This window comes from Leptidea sinapis, chromosome 28, assembly GCF_905404315.1.
Source record: "Leptidea sinapis chromosome 28, ilLepSina1.1, whole genome shotgun sequence".
In the NCBI taxonomy this organism is placed as follows: domain Eukaryota; kingdom Metazoa; phylum Arthropoda; class Insecta; order Lepidoptera; family Pieridae; genus Leptidea; species Leptidea sinapis.
The window spans coordinates 7,354,510-7,367,239 of NC_066292.1; the positions used below are offsets into that span (position 1 = coordinate 7,354,510).

Genomic DNA, 12,730 nt, shown 5'->3' on the forward strand with positions numbered 1-12,730 from the left:
ATTATCACAAAGGCGGTTTTAGAAATATGAGAGCCAAGTTAATAAAAGAAAAATTCAAAGAAATAAATATAATGACTGTTCATTGTCAGCACATTTATAAAAATTTAATATACGTTCACGAAAATCGTCACCTTTTTGCTCTTAATAGTGATTTTCATTATTATAACACTAGAAATAAGTAATAGTGCAATTAATACCAGTAGGCTTTATAAGATACATAAAAGCTATAATCCTACTACTCCACAGCTGAATATCTAAGTGATCCGACAGCCTGGGACTAGATTATGATTATTTTATAGAAATAGCGACGACAATACAATATTGTATATTTGATTAAAAAGATCGATAAAGAGACAAAGAGCTCAAAAAAGTGCTGGGAGAGTTCCTTGCGCCGCTTCTTCTCTCTCAGAGCGCGATTTGTTTCCGAAGCGGTAGTAGTGTCTAGTATAATCATAGGAATGACATCAAAAATAATTCGAAAGGAATCAGTTTTGAGAAAATTAATGCCTTTTATGCCTTTTTATACACTTACTAGAAGAATTGTAGGGCTGATTAAAATTCATAATTAAAATACTCTAACTTCATGTAAAAGTAAAGCTGCGGGCACAACTTGTTAATATGAAAAACAATGAATCTTAAGGATCGTTCTTACTCCGTTCAAATTTACTTAAATAAACGAAGAAGCTAACTAGTGTAGAGAAAACTTTGAAACACAAAGAAAATCCTGTCTTATTCTAACGAAATAGAATTTAATATTCACTGCGGTTATGAATTAGAAGGTTTCCTATCTTAAGTGTAGATTTTCAAGGAGTAGTCTCAAGTTGCAAGCGTTCGCTGCAATTAATAATTACGAAGCTTTTATTATGAGAGAGATATTTTTATTCAATTACACCACAGAGTGTCTCTACAAAAGATCTCAATCTCAGTTTTGCATTAAAACAGGCACAAAGTCCAAATCTTATTATAACTTCCAAACATATTAATTATCTTAGGATATTTTTTGTGTCGAGGCAAATTTAAATGTAGTTTGAAATAATATTGAGTGTTAAAATGGGATTTAACTACAGAAATCAACCTGCTTTCGTCATAGTGTCGGTAACCAGTGGGAGGCTCCTTTGCACAGGATGCCCGCTAGATCATGGGTATTACAACTTCGCCTATTTCTGCCGTGAAGCAGTAATGTGTAAGCATTACTGTGTTTCGGTCTGAAGGGCATCGTAGCTAGTAAATTTACTGGGCAAATGAGACTTAACACCTTAAGACATAAGAATGTCTTAAGGTGACGAGCGCAGTTGTAGTGACATTCAGAATTTTTGGGGTTTTTCAAGAATGCTGAGCGGCACTGAATTGTAATGGGCAGGGTGTATCAATTACCACCAGCTGAACCTCCTTAATTCCCTGCGTATGGGGGCTAATTTGTAGAAATTGCTATAATTTTTGGTACACCACTTAAAATAAACTGTATGTCTCTAAATCTTTTGCAAATGGCAGTTATTGATAGTTTTGCTACGTTTATAATATTGACACACATTATGTCTGCTGTGCTATTACACAAATTATTTTGCTAGAGTAAGACAAGCTACACGATTTACGACTAGAAAGGTAATTTAACAGCCAATAAAAGTTTTTTTTGTAATTTTAAAACTTTATCTATGTAAAATACGACAAGCCGTCAAAATGCCGTAAAAATTATCTGTAGCAGTCGATTTAAAAATTATTTTTTGTATTATCTATGATATTTTAGTAACTATTCTATAACTAATTTGTAACTTTGAAGTATGTTTTAGTTAAAAAAAAATACTACATTCATTAGTTATAATCGAAATGTAAATGTAATGTAGGTAAATCTAAAATGCATGTCAGCCCTACTTTATACGAAATTTGTTCAAATTACGCAGTATCTATTGTTCATGTTATCTAACCAAGCGCTAGTTTGTTTAAAAACAAAAGCGTCGACGTTCATTTTTATAAACAAGCCCAAACACTTCAAAAGCAATAAATTATTTTGTAATCCGAGCCCGTTGCTTCATGCGGTGACCTTGGCGTCGGTAGAATGGCTCGTGCGCCACGCACGGTGTGGCAGCTTGGCAACCCAGCTGACTTACTTATACATACATAAATACTTATAAACATCCATGACTCGTAAACAAACATTTATATTCATCATATAAATGTTTGCACCTACCGGTATTCGAACCCGGGACCTCTAGCTCAGTAGGGTCTCTAACCTATACATACATATACGGGTCGTGTGTGTCTTTTAGTTTTAAGTATCCTTGTTTATATTTTTGTATTCGTGCATGAATATTGTTGGTTTGTCAAACAAAGTAAAATAAAATTAAATTAAATCAATACATCCTACTAATATTATCAATGTGAAAGTTTGTATGTCTGCTTGTATGTTTGAACTTCTTTAACGCATAATCTACTGAATAGATTTTGATGAAACTTTACAATAATATAGCTGACACACCAGAATAACAAATAGGCTATAATTTATAAAACTATAGTGTGAATTATACAAAATATAAAAGAAGTGTAATTGTTACTAATGAATACAACTAGCGCCATCTCTTATCAACTAGCAAGGAAAAGATCAATAAAATTTATATGGCAAAACAACGTTTGCCGGGTCAGTTAGTACATAATATAGTAGGAATCTACTGAGGAATCTATTGAGTTCATTTATTTAATTGTGTTAAAGTCTTTAGGTTCATTAACTACATTAAAGTTAAAAATTAAACTACATTAAAGTCTGCTCAACAATGTGTATTGTATTCTTCGTGTTTGTGTTCCAGAACTTCCAGAGCTGGAAAGAATGTAAATAAAATTCCAACGAACCATCTAGCCGCCTACAGATATAGTGCTTTCATCTGAGCATGGACTTTTGTTGTGAAAACTGATGTTTCATCGGTAAAATTTGTTCATAAAATTATCTGATAGTTTGTTGAATTCCCTTATTTCTGTGACTGTGTAAATATAAATGGTATGGCTGATAACTTACAAACTTTCAATATATGTATTAAGGATATTTTTGATGAAAAAAAGCCCACTGAGTTTGTTGCGCCCATTCTTCTCAGGTCTGAGGATCATTCTCTTTGGAATGGGTTGCAGTTTTTGACTCGATCAATAAGTAATGTTACATCCTATTTTGAATAAAAATAAGAAGTGACATCACTTATTAATATATATTTGAATTTGATTGGTCTCCGCTGCGCTTCAACTAGATACTGTGCTGCATCAAATACTACGCCCAAATTGGCGTTCTCGAATCATTCTCTAACAATGTGTTAAGTTGACGTGCGACATGTTCAGTTAAACTTTGCTAATAATTGAAATTAAAATGCCGGGTTGCGTAGTTAAACTTTGTAAAAATAATACTAGAAGAAATAAGAAATACCCTGGGTTCACATATTATCAGTAAGCATTTTGTATTTTATTAATTGAAATTTAGAATAACACGAAGCGTATATAAGTTACAAAATTTGAAAGTGAGTGTCAAGATGCCACGCACTTGCAAGCATCTAATAGTTGCCGTAATAATCTAAGTTGTAATATTTATTTGCATTAAAATTGCATTATATTTCCAGTTTGAATGCAATTTTGATCGCGTTTAATAGAATTGTTGGAACCATAGAATAATAACGCTCAGAACTATTGTTTCATTCATAGTTCCTGTCAATATAGAAGTAACATTATAATTAATGTGTGCGTGAGACATAAAAGTCAGTAAATTGTAAGAAATACTAGATTATATTTAATAAGAAAGAAGAAATAAAATATAAATTAAGAGTTTAATAAAAACATGTGTATTTAATTATTATTGCAACAATTTGTAAATGGAAGTAAAGAAGTTCTTTAGAATCGTTGTTTTTTGAAACTCTATGAAACGAAAAAGCGAGACGATAGAGGCGCCGTACCGAGCTTTTCTAGGGTGAAGAGAACGAATTTGAGATGATTTTTGAAATCCAAGATGGCCTCCGTGCAAAATTATGATTTCAACAATATGGATATCGTATTCGAGGTTCTCGAGGGTGCAGAGAACGAATTTGGGATAATTTTTTAAATCCAAGATGGCTGCGGTGAAAAATTCTTTTGGGACTATACGTATGCGTGGTGGTTATAATGATATTCCATTCAGATTATATATTAGTTACACATTTGTTTTTCGTGGTTAATATTAGATCACAGTCAGACACTTGAAAAGCTAGATATTAGTCGCTTGATCGTATATCGTACTATGGTTATGTATATGTCCAGTATTTCCCTAACATCGTTCTGCCATGGCCCGGTAATTTTTACATAGGCCCTTTGAGACCTACTTAATACTGTTAAACTCAAGCTGTTTATTGGCCATTAGACATAATACACATTTATTTATAGTAAAAATGTAGTGTACACATGCAGTTGATGCTTATTTTTACTAAAAAATCCAAGTTCGCAGAACATGACGTAAGTTTTATACTATAGTCTTTTTTATATTCTTTTTTTATCTTATAGTCTTTTTTTTAAAACAAGGCGGATGATGCAACCCGGTATTTTATTTTGATGGCTTGGTACCGGGTCGCGACCCGACAAATGGGAAACGCTGCTCACTAAAAAGCTTTTAATGCTGATAAAGCCAGAGAAAGTGCAAAAAAAAAAGCTTATCGCCGATATCGGACTTGCTATAAATCAATCTACTACTTTTTTTAATATATTATCAGATAATGCAGCTACTGTACTCAATAACTTTTGTTTTGTGTTAATTTACATTCACTTTTTTGACTTTCTCATGTAAGGCATTGACGATTTGACGTTTGAGTATGATTGTTGTATCACTTTACATATTATACTTTAATTATTGATGTGATTTGTAAAATGATGAAAATGTAAATCTTGATTTAAAAGAGTGGCGATGAGTTTCTTGCCATTTTTTCTCATTAGCAACAAAATTATATTATTGTTTTGATATTAATAAGTTGCATTTCCGTGACCAACAAGAATGAATTGATTTTGATATGATTTGATTTACTAGTGGCTCTATCAAAATGATTGCTGTCGGGTTAAAACTACAGAAACGGCCTTAGTGTTGTGGAATCTCTTAGCAATAAGGGTTTCCAGCAAGACTGTGAACCTGGTCATAAGGCACGAACGTAACTATCCAAGCTGGGCTGGTCGTCATCGATTCATTCAGACTTTACTAGCGCTGAATACGCGTCTAGCCTAGACCTGATTTCTTGGACTACAAATTATGATATGTTTTACAAGACAATGCCTTCTCTAAACGACACAATTATATCGAATTGTTCGAGAAATCCCTAGAAATAGCAGTGAATAAATTTCCCATGCAAATCTGTGCATGAACAAAATTAATTCATAGATTTATTTTGAGATATGATAAATATTACTGAATTTGAATTCGTTTTTATTTATTGTTAAGAGTTCAAGAAAATATAATTTCATATAAGTTTTATAAAGAAGTCATAATTTTTTTTAGCAAAAGCACAACCGACTTCAAAAATACTATTCCAAAATAATAGCATATGCACTAAAAAGTATAAAATAATTGCGTATTTTTATAAAATCTAAGCAATTAATCTTATTCTAAAGCAAATATATATATATAGCAAATTTAAGACTTTTATGGAACCCAGTCCTTAGGTAACAAACATAAAAAAACATACCAACGAATTGAGAGCCTCTTCCTTTTCTGAAGTTGGTTAAAAATAAATGCATATTTATTTGTAACAGAACTTATGGCCAGACAGGGTATTCGAGAAATACAAAAAAACTTCATCAAAATTGAAACAGTCTAAGTTCACTTTAACTATATTGTTAAAAATATAATCCAAATATATTTAAATATTGTTTGAGTTATCATACAAATGATAAAATAATCTCCAAGCGGCATCAATGACATCTTGACACAATATTACACAACATTAATATGGAGGATCAAAATGAACGAACATTTTAAACATCAACTCGTGTGCATATTTGTGTTTTATAGAAATAATTTCAGCATTTTTATTAAACTTAAGCCTACAATTACCCCGTGGCTAATTAAAGCTGTTTTAAATTACTATTTTAAGTTAGCATAATTTGTTAAAACATTGCTTTAATGACGACTCGATCACTTTTATAAATACAAAATAAATCGAAATATTTTTTTCATAAAAAAGAGGAATAAATCTTATCAAATCAAATGAAATTCAAATTCAAATAATTATATTCAAAATAAGGTATGAAATCACTTATTTACTTACTTGAAACTTAAAAAATACCAACCGTTCGGAAATGAATGCCTAAGACCTGAGAAGAACGGGCGCGAGAAACTCAGCAGGCTTCTTCCTTTATTTTAATAAAACTTCGATACATACAATGTATAATTTGAATAGCTAACGGCGGTCGCTCCATTCCCAATCTGTAGTTTTATTAGGAAAGTCATTTATGTTATAGTAACCTTATCACAGAACGTCATTTAAAAATTATGTTGAATTACGTAGTATTATATTTGCTTGGAACATTTTCTGGGATCTTCTAAAAGTATGTTCACAAAAGATTTACAAACTTGATTAAGCCGTGTAGTAGGTATAACAAGTTAATGTTTGTTAATGGTATTAATATTAATCTTTATAAATGATTTGCGATATTATGTTGTTAGGGATAATCATGTAATTGTATTATTTGCACATGACACCTACCTTTTATTTAAGACTAAAAGACGTGAACCGGTCTTCGATGATGTCATCTTTTTTTCCCCAAAATTGTTCATTGGTTCAATGTTAATAATTTGCTTTTGAATAGTAAGAAAACTAAGTATATTAAATTCTTAACTCCAACTGTCAAAAAGGTGAATTCAAATGTACTTGTTATTGAAATTCACAATGACCACTTTCGATGAACGTAGAGAACTTCAGGCATCTATAGCAGTAGGTATTTCTATTTTATATATTCTTGTGACTTCAAAAAGTGATGCACTAATCCTATTTTGCGAAATAAAGTATTTGAATTTGATACCAATATTGAAATTTAATATATTAATAAGTAAAATTGAAATGACTTAAGTAAGAATAATAAAGCAGTGTAAAATATCATGTAAGTGATGATGAAAAAGTCATGTGTCATAGATAATATGATTTGTACGAGTACATTGTATGAACAAATATATATCCTTAAATTTTTGGTGTTTATACATAAAATATATAAACTTAATTTTGTCTTAATATGAAGGAGTTAACAACAGACACGCCAAAGTGATAACCCGCACTTCTGGGATTAATTAAACAAATAAAATTTCAAATCAAAATTTTATGATCGATGCGGGACTCGAACCCGCGAGAACGGAACTTCGCACGGAATGCGAGAGGTCGCGGGTTATTCTTACCACGCCGAAACTTTTTCTTACCAAGCTATATATATATATGGCAGATGACAGCCCTTGTACAGGAGGAATATTGGTCGTAGGTTCAGGCACTTGACACAATGATCCGTACTCCAGAGTTCTGAAAACGAAATAGAACCCCGCCTCTAGAGTCATTAGGTGGCAGAACACCAGATAAGAATTAATGCACGTCGTCAAATAGCCGAGAAGATCACCGTTCGATCTGCCACCTTGAACAACAAGAGGAATTTAAAAACTTGTGCCACAAAGTAGTTATTTAAGTTTAGGAAAAAGATAAAAGTTATCTGCTCTATCTGATGAATAAGGTGGTTTTGGCGAAGGCGAATTATCGTGGTGCAAAATGTAAAAATCTTTCCCCACTAATCTGGACTTTTTTTTTCAACTTTGCTAATTTAATTTTTTCACCTTTTGATCTTTCGGTTAGAATTCCGAGTGCAGAAAACAGCGACAATAAAAGAAAAAAGGTAAAAAAGAATGACTTTAACTATTGGCGTGGTTTTTTCTGTTTCGGCTTAGTTAGAAGGCGCTTTCCGAAGCTTGAGACTAGTTTGCATATCAAACTCGTAAAACTACGTCTCGTTACGAGTAGCAATGCGTTTCATGAATGTTGGTTTGGAATTAACGCGTTCTAGCATGTCTTTAACGACTCTTATGCGCTTTATCTTTTTGTTGAAAATTGAGGTCTTTTGGGACTAAGCGTGCGGCAATATGTTTCATACCAAATCGATTAATGGAATGTTCTAGATTGTCTCATAAGAGACAGTAAGATCGGTGGCTATCTCTCTTAAAATTAATGAGGATTTTCAGTCACTATTTCCTTCACTTTGTGATGTTAACTTCAGTTGAAGACGTTGCTTGTTTAGCAGGGCGAACCAAATCTGCCAGCACATCTCGATTGCTTTTGAACGATTTGTTCTACTCATAAGCACGTGTTGTTGATAATGTCGGTTAACCGTAAGGCTTCTATAACATTTTCAGTGTCTCCGAACACGAATTAACATTGCAAAATTTAAGATAAACTCTTTCTTCGATGTTTTTGTCCATAGTGAAATTCGCAACAGACACCATAAAGATATTATGATCTAACTTAAAAAATACTGTATTTAAACTAAATAACAGATGACACTCAAACTCGGCACCCAAATGAAAAGTGGTTTGCCAACGGAACAACAACCATCATCCATTCCCGATACTTTTTGACTTAATGTTAAATAAAAGCGATAAACGGATATTGGCACTCTTGATAGCGTCCATTGGTTCTAGCAAGGTAGGCACTGTGGATCTAATTAGTCATAGTTGAGCTTTGGAATAAACAAAGACTGCTTACCGTAGGTATTTAGTATCGTTAAAAAAAATAATGAGTGGGTTTTCAATAGAAGTTTGGTAATAAAGTAACGGAACCAAATTAAACTAAATTATATTTAACACTAGTGCTATATTTATTTAGGTTCATTACGAGATAGGCACTGGCTTATTGCCTATATCATATGCACGCATCTGCTTGATTGAGTTTTGTTAAGAAAACTAAACAAAGTTTAACTATTTGCAGTTAATCTGTAAGCAAGTCATTAATTGCAGTCTTCTTCTATTAAGGGTATTTATCGTTATTGCACGCATTTAACATTTCGCATGCTTTGCAAGCTTTGGTATTGGTTGTATTGTTATCAACGGTATTTTTTATTATAAAAGGAACAAGACAAGTATAACCGTCGCCACATCGTAAGTCCAGTCCCACTAGCCAGTCCTCTACAACACAGTACTATGCCATGTATTCTGATCGGCATCTGTGAACAGCTCTATTACTTGGTATTTCGTAGAGACGTCATCTGATTGTCTGTCTTCTACGGCATTTACGACGAGGAGAGTCCCGTAGAGCTATTTGACCTCATTTAAGCCGGCAAATTACTCGTTTGTGTGCTACGATACCATTCTCAGCAGCTGCTCCCTGCTGTGAACCAATGTGAACTTTTATTGAAGCGGACGTTACGTTGCGGACATCCATGATTATCCAAATATTTTGAGTTTTCTATAGTGTTAATTTCGCTAATATTTATCCTTAAACAATTCAACATGTGTTTCGCCTCTACACGAGGAAGCCTCAGGAGTTGTCTGGCACGAGACTAGTGCCAGAGTTTGGCGAGTCAACATCTCCTGAGGATGCCAATATTAGCGGAATTAACGCTAAAGAAAACTCAAAACATTTGGATAACCACTGTGAACCAGCTCAGAAATGTCCGAAATGAACGGCACACCATACAATAGCAGAGCGGACCATATTTTGTTGAGAAACGTATAACAAATATGCTTAATTTACATAAAAAAATAGTTTTATAATAATTTATACAAATGTGGAAATTGAAAATCGTTGTGGTTACTCCCAACCATCAGAGTTACAGTTAACCTTAGTCACAAAAACACGTATGTATTTTAAAGCTCAAAGCGCGCTCGGTACAAAAAGCTCCGCAAATCATATCCCCCGTGACCATTGTGAATGTAGCGACTAACAATGGAACCTTCGTTTTGTAATCTCTGGAGGATGACCCAAGGTACTTTTTGTTAAGTTTGTCATTCGACATTTGAAAGTCGACTTTTATAATTTAGTACGACGACTATTTTGGATGTAACTTTTATATAGAGTATTAACTAGTTTTGATGGTAAGAAGTTAGTTATGGTTCCGGTATGGACTGTGCTTTGTAAAATGACCCATATCATAGGAATTGTGATGATTCTTGTTTAAAAATAATTTCCGTGGTGTTTGGAACATAAAATAAACTAGCTATGAGTTAACGAGGCTATTCACGAGGCTTGTGTAGACATAATGCAGTTTATTTTTCTGTATTTCTCATCCTGTGGTCGAAGGCAGGCAGTGTAGCAACAAACAATTTTCTATCTGAACTATTCTTCAGACGTAGAGCTCCAGTTTCTTTATTTTGATTATCAATCTTCTCTTTTGAAAGAGATCACTGGCTGATGTCATTGAAGCAGCTCTAAGCATTGCGCAAAACTTGCGATATTCGGACGGTTGACTTGAAAGCTGACGATTTGCCGCTTGTTATATCTAGTGGTACTGTTTTTCTTGGAAGAGGAAAAACAGTTTATGTACGTTACGTTACGCCTGTTGCTTGTAGTCAGCTTTTTTCTAGGTGTTGCATTGAAGCAAGGCCTCCCACCGATCGGCACTGAAGAGTCTGGTACGAAAATATCCATGTCCTCTTATATCATATCAGCCAGTGCAATGGCACAAAAATCTGGGCATCATCGGATGGAAAATAAATAGCTGTAAAAATTTAAAGTTAGCGCAAGAATCATTACACAAAAATATTTCGATACACATTTTTACACAATGTGTCTCTCTAAGTGTAAGCTGTTATGAACTAATGACCAAATTTCGACAGCACCTGCTCTTCTTAACAAAGTCTTCTGATGAAATTCGAGAAGAAATACCTAGCAGCATTAAGTGAAGATGAAGAGCTTTATTTTAATATTTATCTCCATATATGCTTAATATAATTTTCCTCTACTCAGAACAATTACATCTGTTGATTCCTCCGAGTAATGTAAGAGTATTGTTTCTTTATCGTCGGCACAAATGTTAATTTTTAAATAAATTTCGTTAAAGGATTACATATGTGATGCGAATGTCTCCCCTTTTCCAAAGTCGAGACCTGACTATAGCGCGCATCATTTTTATCAATCATTAGAGTCAATTAAGAACTTACTGTACTTAGTTTGGTAGAAAAGAGTAGAAGGAAAGCATTTAAATGTCATTTAAATGCATACCTTGCAACAAATAGCCTATAATTTCTTAATTATAGCAAAACAAAAAAGTAATAGTGTATTTTAACGAACAATCTCTAACAACAGCGTTGTTGCGTAGAACATAAACATGAACATATTTAATTATGTATAACTAAATTGTTGCATAAAATGCACTCTCTGCATATTTTAAAAGTAATACAATTTTTCAGTATAAAATAATTATTGAATAAATAAAAGGTTTTCATGTATGGTAATAGGCAAAGATTACCATTTTTTTTAAATTAATGTTCCTATACTAGTTTCCCTATATGCGGTCAGATAATAACAAGGTTCATACCTATTCGCAATATATGGATCTTGGAGTCAATATAAATTACCCCCTGTAGATATTGTTGTAATTATTTCGGGTAATCATGTTTTATAACATACTATTGTTTGTTCTGAACATAAAAAATAATTACAAAATTTACTAATTATAATTTTTTACGAGTAACACAATAATACTGTGTTTTATTCGCCGTATTGAGAGATGACAATAGTTATTTGCAACAGATGAATGCTCTAAAAATAAAATAAAAAAATAATTGTCATTCACTATATTTTTCTTAAATTAAATTATGTGTAATGTTTTTAAGCAATTAACATAATTAAATTCGATAATTTTTTTTTTGAAATAGGATTTTTAAATCATTTATTGAGGGTATAATATCTGCAATATCTACAATCTAATACAACGTTATTATTTAACGGTGTATTAAATATTTATGCTTATTAATCTTAATAAATTAAAAATAAAATTGTTTTTATTTACATTAACATAGATAGTATTACTTTGTATAACTATTGAAATAAATGTAAAACATACCGCAATCACATCCATTAGCCACTGTTCACAAACAAAATAAAATTCATCAACTTTTTCTAATTATCAGAGACACAAAACAGTCCGCCAAAAAGCACAACCGACAATGAGTTCGCTGAAAAGTTGCAAAAGTTTTGTCCGGCGTACCGGCGCCTCGCTTCGACACGCGGGCAGGTTGCTAGTGCTCGTAGCAAACTGAGAGCGACGAGTCGTAGCGCGCGGTGGACGCGGCCGGCGTAGCACAGAGAGGCTTCAGTGGGTTACATGCTAAGATCGAAATTTGATCGCAGTCAGAATGAGCGCGTACTCAGATGGCTCTTTGGGAAATTAAGCTGAAAAAGCGGCATCGCGCATGCGCTCGGTCGTTCAACCCTTGCAGCCTGCATCACTGCTCCATTAGTTATATTTTCGGATTATGGTTGCTTCTCTTGCATCGCTTAGATGTTAAGAGGTTTTGTATTTAAATTATCTGGTTTAGAATAGTTTTCATTGTAGTATAAATAGTATCGGTCAATGGATAGATTTTTGTTGTACATAATTGTTATATTCTAAAAGAGAACTTACAAACTTATTTTTGTTGATACTGATGTGAGATATAGTTGATACTTCTATATTGGTTTTTGTTGTACCAATGATTTTACTTATAAAATAATTATACTAATTGTAAATTCGTGATAATTTATTGGTTGGTTAACATCTCCTTACAGGTTGATGCATCCAA

The 12,730-nt window shown here is 32.9% G+C and overlaps 1 protein-coding gene across 2 annotated transcripts in view; it reads right to left on the reverse strand.

Annotated features, from left to right (window-relative positions):
• LOC126972984 (lachesin-like) overlaps positions 1-12,189 on the reverse strand; it is a 110,501-nt gene extending 98,312 nt beyond the window's left edge. For both annotated transcript variants that reach the window (XM_050820099.1, XM_050820098.1), the window contains exon 1: positions 12,013-12,189. The gene's annotated coding sequence lies outside the window, so the exon portion shown is untranslated. The remainder of the gene's footprint in view (positions 1-12,012) is intronic.
• Between the last annotated feature and the right edge of the window lie 541 nt (positions 12,190-12,730).